Here is a 22936-nt window from a genome sequence, read left to right as displayed (position 1 = left end):
GTCTCCATGCGGCAGTGCAAAGCGATTTGAAATTCAAAAAGTTTTCTCTTCCCGCTCTCGGGTGGCCTCAGCAACGCTCACGCCTCCCCGTCGGGAATTTGAACCCCTGTCTCCCGCGTGACATGCGGGGATACTCACCACTATACTAACGAGGAAGCACACAGAGACACTTTCTACAGTTTGCCAGAGATTGCCAGCCACCTTTGGGCTTCATAGATGTTGTGTCAGCTTGGAGGGGGCACATTTCCATCACCATTTAGGCTTCCACTTTGGAGCCAGGCAGCCGACGCAGTACCACCGCTAAAGCTCTTGACTCAATCAATTCAATTTTATCCCTCATCCCACATCATTGATGTTACATCGCACAGTGATTTGCCTCCTCTCTGTGATGGCATACATTCAACACTTTCATCCAGTTCAGTCCTGTGACAGCTGCAGAGATCTGGACGGCGGATTCGCACTTTTGCGGGCTTGATATTGCACATCATCGGCCACTACAGGCAAGCAGGAAACGCATATGATTTTTTTTTGCTTGTTTGTTTGTTTGTTTCTTTCTTTCTTTACTTGTTTTTTTTTCTCTCTTTTCCTGGCTTTGCAACAGAAGCAAGCACGATATGCAAAATACTTGGAGTTCAATGTTTTGGCCCACGCTGCATTATTCTTTTCCCCTTTCCCGACACCACACTTTAGAAAGAAATCCTTCGTGTGGGTATCGAGAAGGATTGGCACCATGGGCTCGCCGTGGATGACTTCAGGTACACGGTGTGCAAAAGTGCAAGATGGGCGTTGTTCTCTCGTGCTCGCAGGAGTTTTGATCTTGGTGTTCCAAACAAGGACTGTTTTGAGCGAGAAAGCTTTTTTGTGGCAGGAGGGAAGGGTTAACCAGAGGACAAGAAGATAAGGTGATTCGCATTCGAAGCAGACGTACAAGGAAAGAAGGATTAGTTTAGGCAGCATGTTGTTGTGTGAGCTGACTGAAAGTCGTGTGCTTTCAGATTGAATGTTAACATTCAAGAGAGAATGGCAGGATGCTGCAAGGGAATTAAAAAAAAATCAGGGCCGAGGGCTGATCACTCGAATACGTTGAGTAGCTCTTGCAAAGGGATCGCACAGGCTATGTGTATTGGGCATGTAGCATTCCCAACACTTTCTTCAGTGCCTCTGAGCACCTTGTCTCGTTGCGCTTGTTACTGAGCCATTCGAGGTTATTAACCTTTGCCACCTTTCACTTCTTTCCGTCCAGGTGGCCCTTGCTGAAGTTTGATGGCGTACAAGGTGTGTGACCTTCCTCCTCAGATTGTCTATCTGCCTTGAACAGGTGGTGGAGTGTGGCTGCTAGATGGTTATTTTGCTGTCAGACTATGAACGCAATGGTGTTGCTGCCGCGTGAAAGATGTAGTGAAATGTGTGGCGTCGTGGCTTATAAAGCATGTTGGTTGTGGAAAGCGTCGCGGTTTAATGAAGCAATGAAATGTGAAAAGGAAAATGTGTTTAGTGCATTTTGAATGAGCCGCTTTGTGAATGCAAAGAAGAGAAAGTGGCCAGTCTGATGCGTAAAGAGCGGATGTTGTGCGGTGATTGTGATAGGCGGATGTGTGGAACATGTTTGCTGTTGATAGTTTTGATAAAACGGGTGGCGGGCCGCGTACGTGTTGTGGATGAGAGTCTCCATGCGGCAGTGCAAAGCGATTTGAAATTCAAAAAGTTTTCTCTTCCCGCTCTCGGGTGGCCTCAGCAACGCTCACGCCTCCCCGTCGGGAAATTGAACCCCTGTCTCCCGCGTGACATGCGGGGATACTCACCACTATACTAACGAGGAAGCACACAGAGACACTTTCTACAGTTTGCCAGAGATTGCCAGCCACCTTTGGGCTTCATAGATGTTGTGTCAGCTTGGAGGGGGCACATTTCCATCACCATTTAGGCTTCTACTTTGGAGCCAGGCAGCCGACGCAGTACCACCGCTAAAGCTCTTGACTCAATCAATTCAATTTTATCCCTCATCCCACATCATTGATGTTACATCGCACAGTGATTTGCCTCCTCTCTGTGATGGCATACATTCAACACTTTCATCCAGTTCAGTCCTGTGACAGCTGCAGAGATCTGGACGGCGGATTCGCACTTTTGCGGGCTTGATATTGCACATCATCGGCCACTACAGGCAAGCAGGAAACGCATATGTTTTTTTTTGCTTGTTTGATTGTTTGTTTCTTTCTTTCTTTACTTGTTTGTTTTTCTCTCTTTTCCTGGCTTTGCAACAGAAGCAAGCACGATATGCAAAATACTTGGAGTTCAATGTTTTGGCCCACGCTGCATTATTCTTTTCCCCTTTCCCGACACCACACTTTAGAAAGAAATCCTTCGTGTGGGTATCGAGAAGGATTGGCACCATGGGCTCGCCGTGGATGACTTCAGGTACACGGTGTGCAAAAGTGCTAGATGGGCGTTGTTCTCTCATGCTCACAGAAGTTTTGATCTTGGTGTTACAAACAAGGACTGTTTTGAGCGAGAAAGCTTTTTTGTGGCAGGAGGGAAGGGTTAACCAGAGGACAAGAAGATAAGGTGATTCGCATTCGAAGCAGACGTACAAGGTAAGAAGGATTAGTTTAGGCAGCATGTTGTTGTGTGACCTGACTGAAAGTCGTGTGCTTTCAGATTGAATGTTAACATTCAAGAGAGAATGGCAGGATGCTGCAAGGGAATTTAAAAAATATCAGGGCCGAGGGCTGATCACTCGAATACGTTGAGTAGCTCTTGCAAAGGGATCGCACAGGCTATGTGTATTGGGCATGTAGCATTCCCAACACTTTCTTCAGTGCCTCTGAGCACCTTGTCTCGTTGCGCTTGTTACTGAGCCATTCGAGGTTATTAACCTTTGCCACCTTTCACTTCTTTCCGTCCAGGTGGCCCTTGCTGAAGTTTGATGGCGTACAAGGTGTGTGACCTTCCTCCTCAGATTGTCTATCTGCCTTGAACAGGTGGTGGTGTGTGGCTGCTAGAGGGTCATTTTGCTGTCAGACTATGAACGCAATGGTGTTGCTGCCGCGTGAAAGATGCAGTGAAATGTGTTGCGTCGTGGCTTATAAAGCATGTTGGTTGCAGAAAGCTTCGCGGTTTAATGAAGCAATGAAATGTGAAAAGGAAAATGTGTTTAGTGCATTTTGAATGAGCCGCTTTGTGAATGCAAAGAAGAGAAAGTGGCCAGTCTGATGCGTAAAGAGCGGATGATGTGCGGTGATTGTGATAGGCGGATGTGTGGAACATGTTTGCTGTTGATAGTTTTGATAAAACGGGTGGCGGGCCGCGTACGTGTTGTGGATGAGAGTCTCCATGCGGCAGTGCAAAGCGATTTGAAATTCAAAAAGTTTTCTCTTCCTGCTCTCGGGTGGCCTCAGCAACGCTCACGCCTCCCCGTCGGGAAATTGAACCCCTGTCTCCCGCGTGACATGCGGGGATACTCACCACTATACTAACGAGGAAGCACACAGAGACGCTTTCTACAGTGTGCCAGAGATTGCCAGCCACCTTTGGGCTTCATGGATGTTGTGTCAGCTTGGAGGGGGCACGTTTCCATCACCATTTAGGCTTGTACTTTGGAGCCAGGCAGTCGACGCAGTACCACCGCTAAAGCTCTTGACTCAATCAATTCAATTTTATCCCTCATCCCACATCATTGATGTTACATCGCACAGTGATTTGCCTCCTCTCTGTGATGGCATACATTCAACACTTTCATCCAGTTCAGTCCTGTGACAGCTGCAGAGATCTGGACGGAGGATTCGCACTTTTGCTGGCATGATATTGCACATCATCGGCCACTACAGGCAAACAGGAAACGCATATGTTTTTTTTTTTGCTTGTTTGCTTGTTTGTTTCTTTCTTTCTTTATTTGTTTGTTTTTATCTCTTTTCCTGGCTTTGCAACAGAAGCAAGCACGATATGCAAAATACTTGGAGTTCAATGTTTTGGCCCACGCTGCATTATTCTTTTCCCCTTTCCCGACACCACACTTTAGAAAGAAATCCTTCGTGTGGGTATCGAGAAGGATTGGCACCATGGGCTCGCCGTGGATGACTTCAGGTACACGGTGTGCAAAAGTGCAAGATGGGCGTTGTTCTCTCGTGCTCACAGAAGTTTCGATCTTGGTGTTCCAAACAAGGACTGTTTTGAGCGAGAAAGCTTTTTTGTGGCAGGAGGGAAGGGTTAACCAGAGGACAAGAAGATAAGGTGATTCGCATTCGAAGCAGACGTACAAGGAAAGAAGGATTAGTTTAGGCAGCATGTTGTTGTGTGAGCTGACTGAAAGTCGTGTGCTTTCAGATTGGATGTTAACATTCAAGAGAGAATGGCAGGATGCTGCAAGGGAATTTAAAAAAAATCAGGGCCGAGGGCTGATCACTCGAATACGTTGAGTAGCTCTTGCAAAGGGATCGCACAGGCTATGTGTATTGGGCATGTAGCATTCCCAACACTTTCTTCAGTGCCTCTGAGCACCTTGTCTCGTTGCGCTTGTTACTGAGCCATTCGAGGTTATTAATCTTTGCCACCTTTCACTTCTTTCCGTCCAGGTGGCCCTTGCTGAAGTTTGATGGCGTACAAGGTGTGTGACCTTCCTCTTCAGATTGTCTATCTGCCTTGAACAGGTGGTGGTGTGTGGCTGCTAGAGGGTTATTTTGCTGTTAGACTATGAACGCAATGGTGTTGCTGCGGCGTGAAAGATGTAGTGAAATGTGTTGCGTCGTGGCTTATAAAGCATGTTGGTTGTCGAAAGCTTCGCGGTTGAATGAAGCAATGAAATGTGCCAAGGAAAGTGTGTTTAGTGCATTTTGAATGAGCCGCTTTGTGAATGCAAAGAAGAGAAAGTGGCCAGTCTGATGAGTAAAGAGCGGATGTTGTGCGGTGATTGTGATAGGCGGATGTGTGGAACATGTTTGCTGTTGATAGTTTTGATAAAACGGGTGGCGGGCCGCGTACGTGTTGTGGATGAGAGTCTCCATGCGGCAGTGCAAAGCGATTTGGAATTCAAAAAAATTTTCACTCACCGCTCACGGGTGGCCTCAGCAACGCTCACGCCTCCCCGTCGGGGAATTGAACCCCGGTCTCCCGCGTGTCAGGCGGGGATACTCACCACTACACTAACGAGGAAGCACACAGAGACGCTTTCTACAGTTTGCCAGAGATTGCCAGCCACCTTTGGGCTTCATGGATGTTGTGTCAGCTTGGAGGGGGCACGTTTCCATCACCATTTAGGCTTCTACTTTGGAGCCAGGCAGCCGACGCAGTACCACCGCTAAAGCTCTTGACTCAATCAATTCAATTTTATCCCTCATCCCACATCATTGATGTTACATCGCACAGTGATTTGCCTCCTCTCTGTGATGGCATACATTCAACACTTTCATCCAGTTCAGTCCTGTGACAGCTGCAGAGATCTGGACGGTGGATTCGCACTTTTGCGGGCTTGATATTGCACATCATCGGCCACTACAGGCAAGCAGGAAACGCATATGATTTTTTTTTGCTTGTTTGCTTGTTTGTTTCTTTCTTTCTTTACTTGTTTGTTTTTCTCTCTTTTCCTGGCTTTGCAACAGAAGCAAGCACGATATGCAAAATACTTGGAGTTCAATGTTTTGGCCCACGCTGCATTATTCTTTTCCCCTTTCCCGACACCACACTTTGGAAAGAAATCCTTCGTGTGGGTATCGAGAAGGATTGGCACCATAGGCTCGCCGTGGATGACTTCAGGTACACGGTGTGTAAAAGTGCAAGATGGGCGTTGTTCTCTCGTGCTCACAGAAGCTTTGATCTTGGTGTTCCAAACAAGGACTGTTTTGAGCGAGAAAGCTTTTTTGTGGCAGGAGGGAAGGGTTAACCAGAGGACAAGAAGATAAGGTGATTCGCATTCGAAGCAGACGTACAAGGAAAGAAGGATTAGTTTAGGCAGCATGTTGTTGTGTGAGCTGACTGAAAGTCGTGTGCTTTCAGATTGAATGTTAACATTCAAGAGAGAATGGCAGGATGCTGCAAGGGAATTTAAAAAAAATCAGGGCCGAGGGCTGATCACTCGAATACGTTGAGTAGCTCTTGCAAAGGGATCGCACAGGCTATGTGTATTGGGCATGTAGCATTCCCAACACTTTCTTCAGTGCCTCTGAGCACCTTGTCTCGTTGCGCTTGTTACTGAGCCATTCGAGGTTATTAACCTTTGCCACCTTTCACTTCTTTCCGTCCAGGTGGCCCTTGCTGAAGTTTGATGGCGTACAAGGTGTGTGACCTTCCTCCTCAGATTGTCTATCTGCCTTGAACAGGTGGTGGTGTGTGGCTGCTAGAGGGTTATTTTGCTGTCAGTCTATGAGCGCAATGGTGTTGCTGCCGCGTGAAAGAAGTAGTGAAATGTGTTGCGTCGTGGCTTATAAAGCATGTTGGTTGTAGAAAGCGTCGCGGTTTAATGAAGCAATGAAATGTGCCAAGGAAAATGTGTTTAGTGCATTTTGAATGAGCCGCTTTGTGAATGCAAAGAAGAGAAAGTGGCCAGTCTGATGAGTAAAGAGCGGATGTTGTGCGGTGATTGTGATAGGCGGATGTGTGGAACATGTTTGCTGTTGATAGTTTTGATAAAACGGGTGGCGGGCCGCGTACGTGTTGTGGATGAGAGTCTCCATGCGGCAGTGCAAAGCGATTTGGAATTCAAATAGTTTCCCCGACCAGCTCTCGGGTGGCCTCAGCAACACTCACGCCTCCCCGTCGGGGAATTGAACCCCGGTCTCCCGCGTGACAGGCGGGGATACTCACCACTATACTAACGAGGAAGCACACAGAAATGCTTCCTACAGTTTGCCAGAGATTGCCAGCCACCTTTGGGCTTCATCGATGTAGTGTCAGCTTGGAGGGGGCACGTTTCCATCACCATTTAGGCTTCTGCTTTGGAGCCAGGCAGCCGACGCAGTACCACCGCTAAAGCTCTTGACTCAATCAATTCAATTTTATCCCTCATCCCACATCACTGATGTTACATCGCACAGTGATTTGCCTCCTCTCTGTGATGGCATACATTCAACACTTACATCCAGTTCAGTCCTGTGACAGCTGCAGAGATCTGGACGGCGGATTCGCACTTTTGCGGGCTTGATATTGCACATCATCGGCCACTACAGGCAAGCAGGAAACGCATATGATTTTTTTTGCTTGTTTGTTTGTTTGTTTCTTTCTTTCTTTACTTGTTTGTTTTTCTCTCTTTTCCTGGCTTTGCAACAGAAGCAAGCACGATATGCAAAATATTTGGAGTTCAATGTTTTGGCCCACGCTGCATTATTCTTTTCCCCTTTCCCGACACCACACTTTAGAAAGAAATCCTTCGTGTGGGTATCGAGAAGGATTGGCACCATGGGCTCGCCGTGGATGACTTCAGGTACACGGTGTGCAAAAGTGCAAGATGGGCGTTGTTCTATCGTGCTCACAGAAGTTTTGATCTTGGTGTTCCAAACAAGCACTGTTTTGAGCGAGCAAGCTTTTTTGTGGCAGGAGGGAATGGTTAACCAGAGGACAAGAAGATAAGGTGATTCGCATTCGAAGCAGACGTACAAGGAAAGAAGGATTAGTTTAGGCAGCATGTTCTTGTGTGAGCTGACTGAAAGTCGTGTGCTTTCAGATTGAATGTTAACATTCAAGAGAGAATGGCAGGATGCTGTAAGGGAATTAAAAAAAAAATCAGGGCCGAGGGCTGATCACTCGAATACGTTGAGTAGCTCTTGCAAAGGGATCGCACAGGCTATGTGTATTGGGCATGCAGCATTCCCAACACTTTCTTCAGTGCCTCTGAGCACCTTGTCTCGTTGCGCTTGTTACTGAGCCATTCGAGGTTATTAACCTTTGCCACCTTTCACTTCTTTCCGTCCAGGTGGCCCTTGCTGAAGTTTGATGGCGTACAAGGTGTGTGACCTTCCTCCTCAGATTGTCTATCTGCCTTGAACAGGTGGTGGTGTGTGGCTGCTAGAGGGTCATTTTGCTGTCAGACTATGAACGCAATGGTGTTGCTGCCGCGTGAAAGATGTAGTGTAATGTGTTGCGTCGTGGCTTATTAAGCATGTTGGTTGTAGAAAGCGTCGCGGTTTAATGAAGCAATGAAATGTGCCAAGGAAAATGTGTTTAGTGCATTTTGAATGAGCCGCTTCGTGAATGCAAAGAAGAGAAAGTGGCCAGTCTGATGAGTAAAGAGCGGATGTTGTGCGGTGATTGTGATAGGCGGATGTGTGGAACATGTTTGCTGCTGATAGTTTTGATAAAACGGGTGGCAGGCCGCGTACGTGTTGTGGATGAGAGTCTCCATGCGGCAGTGCAAAGCGATTTGGAATTCAAAAAGTTTCCCCGACCAGCTCTCGGGTAGTCTCAGCAACGCTCACGCCTCCCCGTCGAGGAATTGAACCCCGGTCCCCCGCGTGACAGGCGGGGATACTCACCACTATACTAACGAGGAAGCACACAGAAGCAATTCCTACAGTTTGCCAGAGATTGCCAGCCACCTTTGGGATTCATAGATGTTGTGTCAGCTTGGAGGGGGCACGTTTCCATCACCATTTCGGCTTCTGCTTTGGAGCCAGGCAGCCGACGCAGTACCACCGCTCAAGCTCTTGACTCAATCAATTCAATTTTATCCCTCATCCCACATCATTGATGTTACATCGCACAGTGATTTGCCTCCTCTCTGTGATGGCATACATTCAACACTTTCATCCAGTTCAGTCCTTTGACAGCTGCAGAGATCTGGACGGCGGATTCGCACTTTTGCGGGCTTGATATTGCACATCATCGGCCACTACAGGCAAGCAGGAAACGCATATGATTTTTTTTGCTTGTTTGTTTGTTTGTTTCTTTCTTTCTTTACTTGTTTGTTTTTCTCTCTTTTCCTGGCTTTGCAACAGAAGCAAGCACGATATGCAAAATATTTGGAGTTCAATGTTTTGGCCCACGCTGCATTATTCTTTTCCCCTTTCCCGACACCACACTTTAGAAAGAAATCCTTCGTGTGGGTATCGAGAAGGATTGGCACCATGGGCTCGCCGTGGATGACTTCAGGTACACGGTGTGCAAAAGTGCAAGATGGGCGTTGTTCTATCGTGCTCACAGAAGTTTTGATCTTGGTGTTCCAAACAAGGACTGTTTTGAGCGAGAAAGCTTTTTTGTGGCAGGAGGGAATGGTTAACCAGAGGACAAGAAGATAAGGTGATTCGCATTCGAAGCAGACGTACAAGGAAAGAAGGATTAGTTTAGGCAGCATGTTGTTGTGTGAGCTGACTGAAAGTCGTGTGCTTTCAGATTGAATGTTAACATTCAAGAGAGAATGGCAGGATGCTGCAAGGGAATTAAAAAAAAAAATCAGGGCCGAGGTTGATCACTCGAATACGTTGAGTAGCTCTTGCGAAGAGATCGCACAGGCTATGTGTATTGGGCATGTAGCATTCCCAACACTTTCTTCAGTGCCTCTGAGCACCTTGTCTCGTTGCGCTTGTTACTGAGCCATTCGAGGTTATTAACCTTTGCCACCTTTCACCTCTTTCCGTCCAGGTGGCCCTTGCTGAAGTTTGATGGCGTACAAGGTGTGTGACCTTCCTCCTCAGATTGTCTATCTGCCTTGAACAGGTGGTGGTGTGTGGCTGCTAGAGGGTCATTTTGCTGTCAGACTATGAACGCAATGGTGTTGCTGCCGCGTGAAAGATGTAGTGAAATGTGTTGCGTCGTGGCTTATAAAGCATGTTGGTTGTAGAAAGCGTCGCGGTTTAATGAAGCAATGAAATGTGCCAAGGAAAATGTGTTCAGTGCATTTTGAATGAGCCGCTTTGTGAATGCAAAGAAGAGAAAGTGGCCAGTCTGATGAGTAAAGAGCGGATGTTGTGCGGTGATTGTGATAGGCGGATGTGTGGAACATGTTTGCTGTTGATAGTTTTGATAAAACGGGTGGCGGGCCGCGTACGTGTTGTGGATGAGAGTCTCCATGCGGCAGTGCAAAGCGATTTGGAATTCAAATAGTTTCCCCGACCAGCTCTCGGGTGGCCTCAGCAACACTCACGCCTCCCCGTCGGGGAATTGAACCCCGGTCTCCCGCGTGACAGGCGGGGATACTCACCACTATACTAACGAGGAAGCACACAGAAATGCTTCCTACAGTTTGCCAGAGATTGCCAGCCACCTTTGGGCTTCATCGATGTAGTGTCAGCTTGGAGGGGGCACGTTTCCATCACCATTTAGGCTTCTGCTTTGGAGCCAGGCAGCCGACGCAGTACCACCGCTAAAGCTCTTGACTCAATCAATTCAATTTTATCCCTCATCCCACATCACTGATGTTACATCGCACAGTGATTTGCCTCCTCTCTGTGATGGCATACATTCAGCACTTACATCCAGTTCAGTCCTGTGACAGCTGCAGAGATCTGGACGGCGGATTCGCACTTTTGCGGGCTTGATATTGCACATCATCGGCCACTACAGGCAAGCAGGAAACGCATATGATTTTTTTTGCTTGTTTGTTTGTTTGTTTCTTTCTTTCTTTACTTGTTTGTTTTTCTCTCTTTTCCTGGCTTTGCAACAGAAGCAAGCACGATATGCAAAATATTTGGAGTTCAATGTTTTGGCCCACGCTGCATTATTCATTTCCCCTTTCCCGACACCACACTTTAGAAAGAAATCCTTCGTGTGGGTATCGAGAAGGATTGGCACCATGGGCTCGCCGTGGATGACTTCAGGTACACGGTGTGCAAAAGTGCAAGATGGGCGTTGTTCTATCGTGCTCACAGAAGTTTTGATCTTGGTGTTCCAAACAAGCACTGTTTTGAGCGAGCAAGCTTTTTTGTGGCAGGAGGGAATGGTTAACCAGAGGACAAGAAGATAAGGTGATTCGCATTCGAAGCAGACGTACAAGGAAAGAAGGATTAGTTTAGGCAGCATGTTCTTGTGTGAGCTGACTGAAAGTCGTGTGCTTTCAGATTGAATGTTAACATTCAAGAGAGAATGGCAGGATGCTGCAAGGGAATTAAAAAAAAAATCAGGGCCGAGGGCTGATCACTCGAATACGTTGAGTAGCTCTTGCAAAGGGATCGCACAGGCTATGTGTATTGGGCATGCAGCATTCCCAACACTTTCTTCAGTGCCTCTGAGCACCTTGTCTCGTTGCGCTTGTTACTGAGCCATTCGAGGTTATTAACCTTTGCCACCTTTCACTTCTTTCCGTCCAGGTGGCCCTTGCTGAAGTTTGATGGCGTACAAGGTGTGTGACCTTCCTCCTCAGATTGTCTATCTGCCTTGAACAGGTGGTGGTGTGTGGCTGCTAGAGGGTCATTTTGCTGTCAGACTATGAACGCAATGGTGTTGCTGCCGCGTGAAAGATGTAGTGTAATGTGTTGCGTCGTGGCTTATTAAGCATGTTGGTTGTAGAAAGCGTCGCGGTTTAATGAAGCAATGAAATGTGCCAAGGAAAATGTGTTTAGTGCATTTTGAATGAGCCGCTTCGTGAATGCAAAGAAGAGAAAGTGGCCAGTCTGATGAGTAAAGAGCGGATGTTGTGCGGTGATTGTGATAGGCGGATGTGTGGAACATGTTTGCTGCTGATAGTTTTGATAAAACGGGTGGCAGGCCGCGTACGTGTTGTGGATGAGAGTCTCCATGCGGCAGTGCAAAGCGATTTGGAATTCAAAAAGTTTCCCCGACCAGCTCTCGGGTAGTCTCAGCAACACTCACGCCTCCCCGTCGGGGAATTGAACCCCGGTCTCCCGCGTGACAGGCGGGGATACTCACCACTATACTAACGAGGAAGCACACCGAAGCAATTCCTACAGTTTGCCAGAGATTGCCAGCCACCTTTGGGATTCATAGATGTTGTGTCAGCTTGGAGGGGGCACGTTTCCATCACCATTTCGGCTTCTGCTTTGGAGCCAGGCAGCCGACGCAGTACCACCGCTCAAGCTCTTGACTCAATCAATTCAATTTTATCCCTCATCCCAGATCATTGATGTTACATCGCACAGTGATTTGCCTCCTCTCTGTGATGGCATACATTCAACACTTTCATCCAGTTCAGTCCTGTGACAGCTGCAGAGATCTGGACGGCGGATTCGCACTTTTGCGGGCTTGATATTGCACATCATCGGCCACTACAGGCAAGCAGGAAACGCATATGATTTTTTTTGCTTGTTTGTTTGTTTGTTTCTTTCTTTCTTTACTTGTTTGTTTTTCTCTCTTTTCCTGGCTTTGCAACAGAAGCAAGCACGATATGCAAAATATTTGGAGTTCAATGTTTTGGCCCACGCTGCATTATTCTTTTCCCCTTTCCCGACACCACACTTTAGAAAGAAATCCTTCGTGTGGGTATCGAGAAGGATTGGCACCATGGGCTCGCCGTGGATGACTTCAGGTACACGGTGTGCAAAAGTGCAAGATGGGCGTTGTTCTATCGTGCTCACAGAAGTTTTGATCTTGGTGTTCCAAACAAGCACTGTTTTGAGCGAGCAAGCTTTTTTGTGGCAGGAGGGAATGGTTAACCAGAGGACAAGAAGATAAGGTGATTCGCATTCGAAGCAGACGTACAAGGAAAGAAGGATTAGTTTAGGCAGCATGTTGTTGTGTGAGCTGACTGAAAGTCGTGTGCTTTCAGATTGAATGTTAACATTCAAGAGAGAATGGCAGGATGCTGCAAGGGAATTAAAAAAAAAATCAGGGCCGAGGGCTGATCACTCGAATACGTTGAGTAGCTCTTGCAAAGGGATCGCACAGGCTATGTGTATTGGGCATGCAGCATTCCCAACACTTTCTTCAGTGCCTCTGAGCACCTTGTCTCGTTGCGCTTGTTACTGAGCCATTCGAGGTTATTAACCTTTGCCACCTTTCACTTCTTTCCGTCCAGGTGGCCCTTGCTGAAGTTTGATGGCGTACAAGGTGTGTGACCTTCCTCCTCAGATTGTCTATCTGCCTTGAACAGGTGGTGGTGTGTGGCTGCTAGAGGGTCATTTTGCTGTCAGACTATGAACGCAATGGTGTTGCTGCCGCGTGAAAGATGTAGTGTAATGTGTTGCGTCGTGGCTTATTAAGCATGTTGGTTGTAGAAAGCGTCGCGGTTTAATGAAGCAATGAAATGTGCCAAGGAAAATGTGTTTAGTGCATTTTGAATGAGCCGCTTCGTGAATGCAAAGAAGAGAAAGTGGCCAGTCTGATGAGTAAAGAGCGGATGTTGTGCGGTGATTGTGATAGGCGGATGTGTGGAACATGTTTGCTGCTGATAGTTTTGATAAAACGGGTGGCAGGCCGCGTACGTGTTGTGGATGAGAGTCTCCATGCGGCAGTGCAAAGCGATTTGGAATTCAAAAAGTTTCCCCGACCAGCTCTCGGGTAGTCTCAGCAACGCTCACGCCTCCCCGTCGGGGAATTGAACCCCGGTCTCCCGCGTGACAGGCGGGGATACTCACCACTATACTAACGAGGAAGCACACAGAAGCAATTCCTACAGTTTGCCAGAGATTGCCAGCCACCTTTGGGATTCATAGATGTTGTGTCAGCTTGGAGGGGGCACGTTTCCATCACCGTTTCGGCTTCTGCTTTGGAGCCAGGCAGCCGACGCAGTACCACCGCTCAAGCTCTTGACTCAATCAATTCAATTTTATCCCTCATCCCAGATCATTGATGTTACATCGCACAGTGATTTGCCTCCTCTCTGTGATGGCATACATTCAACACTTTCATCCAGTTCAGTCCTGTGACAGCTGCAGAGATCTGGACGGCGGATTCGCACTTTTGCGGGCTTGATATTGCACATCATCGGCCACTACAGGCAAGCAGGAAACGCATATGATTTTTTTTGCTTGTTTGTTTGTTTGTTTCTTTCTTTCTTTACTTGTTTGTTTTTCTCTCTTTTCCTGGCTTTGCAACAGAAGCAAGCACGATATGCAAAATATTTGGAGTTCAATGTTTTGGCCCACGCTGCATTATTCTTTTCCCCTTTCCCGACACCACACTTTAGAAAGAAATCCTTCGTGTGGGTATCGAGAAGGATTGGCACCATGGGCTCGCCGTGGATGACTTCAGGTACACGGTGTGCAAAAGTGCAAGATGGGCGTTGTTCTCTCGTGCTCACAGAAGTTTTGATCTTGGTGTTCCAAACAAGGACTGTTTTGAGCGAGCAAGCTTTTTTGTGGCAGGAGGGAAGGGTTAACCAGAGGACAAGAAGATAAGGTGATTCGCATTCGAAGCAGACGTACAAGGAAAGAAGGATTAGTTTAGGCAGCATGTTGTTGTGTGAGCTGACTGAAAGTCGTGTGCTTTCAGATTGAATGTTAACATTCAAGAGAGAATGGCAGGATGCTGCAAGGGAATTAAAAAAAAAATCAGGGCCGAGGGCTGATCACTCGAATACGTTGAGTAGCTCTTGCAAAGGGATCGCACAGGCTATGTGTATTGGGCATGTAGCATTCCCAACACTTTCTTCAGTGCCTCTGAGCACCTTGTCTCGTTGCGCTTGTTACTGAGCCATTCGAGGTTATTAACCTTTGCCACCTTTCACTTCTTTCCGTCCAGGTGGCCCTTGCTGAAGTTTGATAGCGAACAAGGTGTGTGACCTTCCTACTCAGATTGTCTATCTGCCTTGAACAGGTGGTGGTGTGTGGCTGCTAGAGGGTCATTTTGCTGTCAGACGATGAACGCAATGGTGTTGCTGCCGCGTGAAAGATGTAGTGTAATGTGTTGCGTCGTGGCTTATTAAGCATGTTGGTTGTAGAAAGCGTCGCGGTTTAATGAAGCAATGAAATGTGCCAAGGAAAATGTGTTTAGTGCATTTTGAATGAGCCGCTTTGTGAATGCAAAGAAGAGAAAGTGGCCAGTCTGATGAGTAAAGAGCGGATGTTGTGCGGTGATTGTGATAGGCGGATGTGTGGAACATGTTTGCTGCTGATAGTTTTGATAAAACGGGTGGCGGGCCGCGTACGTGTTGTGGATGAGAGTCTCCATGCGGCAGTGCAAAGCGATTTGGAATTCAAAAAGTTTCCCCGACCAGCTCTCGGGTAGTCTCAGCAACGCTCACGCCTCCCCGTCGGGGAATTGAACCCCGGTCTCCCGCGTGACAGGCGGGGATACTCACCACTATACTAACGAGGAAGCACACAGAAGCAATTCCTACAGTTTGCCAGAGATTGCCAGCCACCTTTGGGCTTCATCGATGTAGTGTCAGCTTGGAGGGGGCACGTTTCCATCACCATTTAGGCTTCTGCTTTGGAGCCAGGCAGCCGACGCAGTACCACCGCTAAAGCTCTTGACTCAATCAATTCAATTTTATCCCTCATCCCACATCACTGATGTTACATCGCACAGTGATTTGCCTCCTCTCTGTGATGGCATACATTCAACACTTACATCCAGTTCAGTCCTGTGACAGCTGCAGAGATCTGGACGGCGGATTCGCACTTTTGCGGGCTTGATATTGCACATCATCGGCCACTACAGGCAAGCAGGAAACGCATATGATTTTTTTTGCTTGTTTGTTTGTTTGTTTCTTTCTTTCTTTACTTGTTTGTTTTTCTCTCTTTTCCTGGCTTTGCAACAGAAGCAAGCACGATATGCAAAATATTTGGAGTTCAATGTTTTGGCCCACGCTGCATTATTCTTTTCCCCTTTCCCGACACCACACTTTAGAAAGAAATCCTTCGTGTGGGTATCGAGAAGGATTGGCACCATGGGCTCGCCGTGGATGACTTCAGGTACACGGTGTGCAAAAGTGCAAGATGGGCGTTGTTCTATCGTGCTCACAGAAGTTTTGATCTTGGTGTTCCAAACAAGCACTGTTTTGAGCGAGCAAGCTTTTTTGTGGCAGGAGGGAATGGTTAACCAGAGGACAAGAAGATAAGGTGATTCGCATTCGAAGCAGACGTACAAGGAAAGAAGGATTAGTTTAGGCAGCATGTTCTTGTGTGAGCTGACTGAAAGTCGTGTGCTTTCAGATTGAATGTTAACATTCAAGAGAGAATGGCAGGATGCTGCAAGGGAATTAAAAAAAAAATCAGGGCCGAGGGCTGATCACTCGAATACGTTGAGTAGCTCTTGCAAAGGGATCGCACAGGCTATGTGTATTGGGCATGCAGCATTCCCAACACTTTCTTCAGTGCCTCTGAGCACCTTGTCTCGTTGCGCTTGTTACTGAGCCATTCGAGGTTATTAACCTTTGCCACCTTTCACTTCTTTCCGTCCAGGTGGCCCTTGCTGAAGTTTGATGGCGTACAAGGTGTGTGACCTTCCTCCTCAGATTGTCTATCTGCCTTGAACAGGTGGTGGTGTGTGGCTGCTAGAGGGTCATTTTGCTGTCAGACTATGAACGCAATGGTGTTGCTGCCGCGTGAAAGATGTAGTGTAATGTGTTGCGTCGTGGCTTATTAAGCATGTTGGTTGTAGAAAGCGTCGCGGTTTAATGAAGCAATGAAATGTGCCAAGGAAAATGTGTTTAGTGCATTTTGAATGAGCCGCTTCGTGAATGCAAAGAAGAGAAAGTGGCCAGTCTGATGAGTAAAGAGCGGATGTTGTGCGGTGATTGTGATAGGCGGATGTGTGGAACATGTTTGCTGCTGATAGTTTTGATAAAACGGGTGGCAGGCCGCGTACGTGTTGTGGATGAGAGTCTCCATGCGGCAGTGCAAAGCGATTTGGAATTCAAAAAGTTTCCCCGACCAGCTCTCGGGTAGTCTCAGCAACGCTCACGCCTCCCCGTCGGGGAATTGAACCCCGGTCTCCCGCGTGACAGGCGGGGATACTCACCACTATACTAACGAGGAAGCACACCGAAGCAATTCCTACAGTTTGCCAGAGATTGCCAGCCACCTTTGGGATTCATAGATGTTGTGTCAGCTTGGAGGGGGCACGTTTCCATCACCATTTCGGCTTCTGCTTTGGAGCCAGGCAGCCGACGCAGTACCACCGCTCAAGCTCTTGACTCAATCAATTCAATTTTATCCCTCATCCCAGATCATTGATGTTACATCGCACAGTGATTTGCCTCCTCTCTGTGATGGCATACATTCAACACTTTCATCCAGTTCAGTCCTGTGACAGCTGCAGAGATCTGGACGGCGGATTCGCACTTTTGCGGGCTTGATATTGCACATCATCGGCCACTACAGGCAAGCAGGAAACGCATATGATTTTTTTTGCTTGTTTGTTTGTTTGTTTCTTTCTTTCTTTACTTGTTTGTTTTTCTCTCTTTTCCTGGCTTTGCAACAGAAGCAAGCACGATATGCAAAATATTTGGAGTTCAATGTTTTGGCCCACGCTGCATTATTCTTTTCCCCTTTCCCGACACCACACTTTAGAAAGAAATCCTTCGTGTGGGTATCGAGAAGGATTGGCACCATGGGCTCGCCGTGGATGACTTCAGGTACACGGTGTGCAAAAGTGCAAGATGGGCGTTGTTCTATCGTGCTCACAGAAGTTTTGATCTTGGTGTTCCAAACAAGCACTGTTTTGAGCGAGCAAGCTTTTTTGTGGCAGGAGGGAATGGTTAACCAGAGGACAAGAAGATAAGGTGATTCGCATTCGAAGCAGACGTACAAGGAAAGAAGGATTAGTTTAGGCAGCATGTTGTTGTGTGAGCTGACTGAAAGTCGTGTGCTTTCAGATTGAATGTTAACATTCAAGAGAGAATGGCAGGATGCTGCAAGGGAATTAAAAAAAAAATCAGGGCCGAGGGCTGATCACTCGAATACGTTGAGTAGCTCTTGCAAAGGGATCGCACAGGCTATGTGTATTGGGCATGCAGCATTCCCAACACTTTCTTCAGTGCCTCTGAGCACCTTGTCTCGTTGCGCTTGTTACTGAGCCATTCGAGGTTATTAACCTTTGCCACCTTTCACTTCTTTCCGTCCAGGTGGCCCTTGCTGAAGTTTGATGGCGTACAAGGTGTGTGACCTTCCTCCTCAGATTGTCTATCTGCCTTGAACAGGTGGTGGTGTGTGGCTGCTAGAGGGTCATTTTGCTGTCAGACTATGAACGCAATGGTGTTGCTGCCGCGTGAAAGATGTAGTGTAATGTGTTGCGTCGTGGCTTATTAAGCATGTTGGTTGTAGAAAGCGTCGCGGTTTAATGAAGCAATGAAATGTGCCAAGGAAAATGTGTTTAGTGCATTTTGAATGAGCCGCTTCGTGAATGCAAAGAAGAGAAAGTGGCCAGTCTGATGAGTAAAGAGCGGATGTTGTGCGGTGATTGTGATAGGCGGATGTGTGGAACATGTTTGCTGCTGATAGTTTTGATAAAACGGGTGGCAGGCCGCGTACGTGTTGTGGATGAGAGTCTCCATGCGGCAGTGCAAAGCGATTTGGAATTCAAAAAGTTTCCCCGACCAGCTCTCGGGTAGTCTCAGCAACGCTCACGCCTCCCCGTCGGGGAATTGAACCCCGGTCTCCCGCGTGACAGGCGGGGATACTCACCACTATACTAACGAGGAAGCACACAGAAGCAATTCCTACAGTTTGCCAGAGATTGCCAGCCACCTTTGGGATTCATAGATGTTGTGTCAGCTTGGAGGGGGCACGTTTCCATCACCATTTCGGCTTCTGCTTTGGAGCCAGGCAGCCGACGCAGTACCACCGCTCAAGCTCTTGACTCAATCAATTCAATTTTATCCCTCATCCCAGATCATTGATGTTACATCGCACAGTGATTTGCCTCCTCTCTGTGATGGCATACATTCAACACTTTCATCCAGTTCAGTCCTGTGACAGCTGCAGAGATCTGGACGGCGGATTCGCACTTTTGCGGGCTTGATATTGCACATCATCGGCCACTACAGGCAAGCAGGAAACGCATATGATTTTTTTTGCTTGTTTGTTTGTTTGTTTCTTTCTTTCTTTACTTGTTTGTTTTTCTCTCTTTTCCTGGCTTTGCAACAGAAGCAAGCACGATATGCAAAATATTTGGAGTTCAATGTTTTGGCCCACGCTGCATTATTCTTTTCCCCTTTCCCGACACCACACTTTAGAAAGAAATCCTTCGTGTGGGTATCGAGAAGGATTGGCACCATGGGCTCGCCGTGGATGACTTCAGGTACACGGTGTGCAAAAGTGCAAGATGGGCGTTGTTCTCTCGTGCTCACAGAAGTTTTGATCTTGGTGTTCCAAACAAGGACTGTTTTGAGCGAGCAAGCTTTTTTGTGGCAGGAGGGAAGGGTTAACCAGAGGACAAGAAGATAAGGTGATTCGCATTCGAAGCAGACGTACAAGGAAAGAAGGATTAGTTTAGGCAGCATGTTGTTGTGTGAGCTGACTGAAAGTCGTGTGCTTTCAGATTGAATGTTAACATTCAAGAGAGAATGGCAGGATGCTGCAAGGGAATTAAAAAAAAAATCAGGGCCGAGGGCTGATCACTCGAATACGTTGAGTAGCTCTTGCAAAGGGATCGCACAGGCTATGTGTATTGGGCATGTAGCATTCCCAACACTTTCTTCAGTGCCTCTGAGCACCTTGTCTCGTTGCGCTTGTTACTGAGCCATTCGAGGTTATTAACCTTTGCCACCTTTCACTTCTTTCCGTCCAGGTGGCCCTTGCTGAAGTTTGATAGCGAACAAGGTGTGTGACCTTCCTACTCAGATTGTCTATCTGCCTTGAACAGGTGGTGGTGTGTGGCTGCTAGAGGGTCATTTTGCTGTCAGACTATGAACGCAATGGTGTTGCTGCCGCGTGAAAGATGTAGTGTAATGTGTTGCGTCGTGGCTTATTAAGCATGTTGGTTGTAGAAAGCGTCGCGGTTTAATGAAGCAATGAAATGTGCCAAGGAAAATGTGTTTAGTGCATTTTGAATGAGCCGCTTTGTGAATGCAAAGAAGAGAAAGTGGCCAGTCTGATGAGTAAAGAGCGGATGTTGTGCGGTGATTGTGATAGGCGGATGTGTGGAACATGTTTGCTGCTGATAGTTTTGATAAAACGGGTGGCGGGCCGCGTACGTGTTGTGGATGAGAGTCTCCATGCGGCAGTGCAAAGCGATTTGGAATTCAAAAAGTTTCCCCGACCAGCTCTCGGGTAGTCTCAGCAACGCTCACGCCTCCCCGTCGGGGAATTGAACCCCGGTCTCCCGCGTGACAGGCGGGGATACTCACCACTATACTAACGAGGAAGCACACAGAAGCAATTCCTACAGTTTGCCAGAGATTGCCAGCCACCTTTGGGCTTCATCGATGTAGTGTCAGCTTGGAGGGGGCACGTTTCCATCACCATTTAGGCTTCTGCTTTGGAGCCAGGCAGCCGACGCAGTACCACCGCTAAAGCTCTTGACTCAATCAATTCAATTTTATCCCTCATCCCACATCACTGATGTTACATCGCACAGTGATTTGCCTCCTCTCTGTGATGGCATACATTCAACACTTACATCCAGTTCAGTCCTGTGACAGCTGCAGAGATCTGGACGGCGGATTCGCACTTTTGCGGGCTTGATATTGCACATCATCGGCCACTACAGGCAAGCAGGAAACGCATATGATTTTTTTTGCTTGTTTGTTTGTTTGTTTCTTTCTTTCTTTACTTGTTTGTTTTTCTCTCTTTTCCTGGCTTTGCAACAGAAGCAAGCACGATATGCAAAATATTTGGAGTTCAATGTTTTGGCCCACGCTGCATTATTCTTTTCCCCTTTCCCGACACCACACTTTAGAAAGAAATCCTTCGTGTGGGTATCGAGAAGGATTGGCACCATGGGCTCGCCGTGGATGACTTCAGGTACACGGTGTGCAAAAGTGCAAGATGGGCGTTGTTCTATCGTGCTCACAGAAGTTTTGATCTTGGTGTTCCAAACAAGCACTGTTTTGAGCGAGCAAGCTTTTTTGTGGCAGGAGGGAATGGTTAACCAGAGGACAAGAAGATAAGGTGATTCGCATTCGAAGCAGACGTACAAGGAAAGAAGGATTAGTTTAGGCAGCATGTTCTTGTGTGAGCTGACTGAAAGTCGTGTGCTTTCAGATTGAATGTTAACATTCAAGAGAGAATGGCAGGATGCTGCAAGGGAATTAAAAAAAAAATCAGGGCCGAGGGCTGATCACTCGAATACGTTGAGTAGCTCTTGCAAAGGGATCGCACAGGCTATGTGTATTGGGCATGCAGCATTCCCAACACTTTCTTCAGTGCCTCTGAGCACCTTGTCTCGTTGCGCTTGTTACTGAGCCATTCGAGGTTATTAACCTTTGCCACCTTTCACTTCTTTCCGTCCAGGTGGCCCTTGCTGAAGTTTGATGGCGTACAAGGTGTGTGACCTTCCTCCTCAGATTGTCTATCTGCCTTGAACAGGTGGTGGTGTGTGGCTGCTAGAGGGTCATTTTGCTGTCAGACTATGAACGCAATGGTGTTGCTGCCGCGTGAAAGATGTAGTGTAATGTGTTGCGTCGTGGCTTATTAAGCATGTTGGTTGTAGAAAGCGTCGCGGTTTAATGAAGCAATGAAATGTGCCAAGGAAAATGTGTTTAGTGCATTTTGAATGAGCCGCTTCGTGAATGCAAAGAAGAGAAAGTGGCCAGTCTGATGAGTAAAGAGCGGATGTTGTGCGGTGATTGTGATAGGCGGATGTGTGGAACATGTTTGCTGCTGATAGTTTTGATAAAACGGGTGGCAGGCCGCGTACGTGTTGTGGATGAGAGTCTCCATGCGGCAGTGCAGAGCGATTTGGAATTCAAAAAGTTTCCCCGACCAGCTCTCGGGTAGTCTCAGCAACGCTCACGCCTCCCCGTCGGGGAATTGAACCCCGGTCTCCCGCGTGACAGGCGGGGATACTCACCACTATACTAACGAGGAAGCACACCGAAGCAATTCCTACAGTTTGCCAGAGATTGCCAGCCACCTTTGGGATTCATAGATGTTGTGTCAGCTTGGAGGGGGCACGTTTCCATCACCATTTCGGCTTCTGCTTTGGAGCCAGGCAGCCGACGCAGTACCACCGCTCAAGCTCTTGACTCAATCAATTCAATTTTATCCCTCATCCCAGATCATTGATGTTACATCGCACAGTGATTTGCCTCCTCTCTGTGATGGCATACATTCAACACTTTCATCCAGTTCAGTCCTGTGACAGCTGCAGAGATCTGGACGGCGGATTCGCACTTTTGCGGGCTTGATATTGCACATCATCGGCCACTACAGGCAAGCAGGAAACGCATATGATTTTTTTTGCTTGTTTGTTTGTTTGTTTCTTTCTTTCTTTACTTGTTTGTTTTTCTCTCTTTTCCTGGCTTTGCAACAGAAGCAAGCACGATATGCAAAATATTTGGAGTTCAATGTTTTGGCCCACGCTGCATTATTCTTTTCCCCTTTCCCGACACCACACTTTAGAAAGAAATCCTTCGTGTGGGTATCGAGAAGGATTGGCACCATGGGCTCGCCGTGGATGACTTCAGGTACACGGTGTGCAAAAGTGCAAGATGGGCGTTGTTCTATCGTGCTCACAGAAGTTTTGATCTTGGTGTTCCAAACAAGCACTGTTTTGAGCGAGCAAGCTTTTTTGTGGCAGGAGGGAATGGTTAACCAGAGGACAAGAAGATAAGGTGATTCGCATTCGAAGCAGACGTACAAGGAAAGAAGGATTAGTTTAGGCAGCATGTTGTTGTGTGAGCTGACTGAAAGTCGTGTGCTTTCAGATTGAATGTTAACATTCAAGAGAGAATGGCAGGATGCTGCAAGGGAATTAAAAAAAAAATCAGGGCCGAGGGCTGATCACTCGAATACGTTGAGTAGCTCTTGCAAAGGGATCGCACAGGCTATGTGTATTGGGCATGCAGCATTCCCAACACTTTCTTCAGTGCCTCTGAGCACCTTGTCTCGTTGCGCTTGTTACTGAGCCATTCGAGGTTATTAACCTTTGCCACCTTTCACTTCTTTCCGTCCAGGTGGCCCTTGCTGAAGTTTGATGGCGTACAAGGTGTGTGACCTTCCTCCTCAGATTGTCT

The 22936-nt window shown here is 47.4% G+C and overlaps 11 non-coding genes across 11 annotated transcripts; all 11 read right to left on the bottom strand.

The window, feature by feature from the left end:
* Positions 1-5076: 5076 nt before the first annotated feature.
* trnav-gac (transfer RNA valine (anticodon GAC)) lies at positions 5077-5148 on the bottom strand. The gene has a single exon. It is a non-coding gene; the product is annotated as a tRNA-Val (tRNA).
* Positions 5149-6740: 1592 nt separating this feature from the next.
* Positions 6741-6812, bottom strand: trnad-guc (transfer RNA aspartic acid (anticodon GUC)). The gene has a single exon. It is a non-coding gene; the product is annotated as a tRNA-Asp (tRNA).
* Positions 6813-8404: 1592 nt separating this feature from the next.
* trnad-guc (transfer RNA aspartic acid (anticodon GUC)) lies at positions 8405-8476 on the bottom strand. The gene has a single exon. It is a non-coding gene; the product is annotated as a tRNA-Asp (tRNA).
* A 1592-nt stretch (positions 8477-10068) lies between these two features.
* trnad-guc (transfer RNA aspartic acid (anticodon GUC)) lies at positions 10069-10140 on the bottom strand. The gene has a single exon. It is a non-coding gene; the product is annotated as a tRNA-Asp (tRNA).
* A 1592-nt stretch (positions 10141-11732) lies between these two features.
* trnad-guc (transfer RNA aspartic acid (anticodon GUC)) lies at positions 11733-11804 on the bottom strand. The gene has a single exon. It is a non-coding gene; the product is annotated as a tRNA-Asp (tRNA).
* A 1592-nt stretch (positions 11805-13396) lies between these two features.
* trnad-guc (transfer RNA aspartic acid (anticodon GUC)) lies at positions 13397-13468 on the bottom strand. Its single transcript has one exon. It is a non-coding gene; the product is annotated as a tRNA-Asp (tRNA).
* A 1592-nt stretch (positions 13469-15060) lies between these two features.
* Positions 15061-15132, bottom strand: trnad-guc (transfer RNA aspartic acid (anticodon GUC)). The gene has a single exon. It is a non-coding gene; the product is annotated as a tRNA-Asp (tRNA).
* A 1592-nt stretch (positions 15133-16724) lies between these two features.
* On the bottom strand, positions 16725-16796 carry trnad-guc (transfer RNA aspartic acid (anticodon GUC)). Its single transcript has one exon. It is a non-coding gene; the product is annotated as a tRNA-Asp (tRNA).
* A 1592-nt stretch (positions 16797-18388) lies between these two features.
* Positions 18389-18460, bottom strand: trnad-guc (transfer RNA aspartic acid (anticodon GUC)). Its single transcript has one exon. It is a non-coding gene; the product is annotated as a tRNA-Asp (tRNA).
* Positions 18461-20052: 1592 nt separating this feature from the next.
* trnad-guc (transfer RNA aspartic acid (anticodon GUC)) lies at positions 20053-20124 on the bottom strand. Its single transcript has one exon. It is a non-coding gene; the product is annotated as a tRNA-Asp (tRNA).
* Positions 20125-21716: 1592 nt separating this feature from the next.
* Positions 21717-21788, bottom strand: trnad-guc (transfer RNA aspartic acid (anticodon GUC)). The gene has a single exon. It is a non-coding gene; the product is annotated as a tRNA-Asp (tRNA).
* Positions 21789-22936: the final 1148 nt, after the last annotated feature.

Source organism: Heterodontus francisci, chromosome 34 (assembly GCF_036365525.1).
Source record: "Heterodontus francisci isolate sHetFra1 chromosome 34, sHetFra1.hap1, whole genome shotgun sequence".
Classification (NCBI taxonomy): Eukaryota; Metazoa; Chordata; class Chondrichthyes; order Heterodontiformes; family Heterodontidae; genus Heterodontus; species Heterodontus francisci.
The sequence above is the reverse complement of the archived record's forward strand: the minus strand, read 5'-3'. Positions and strand labels throughout refer to the sequence as shown.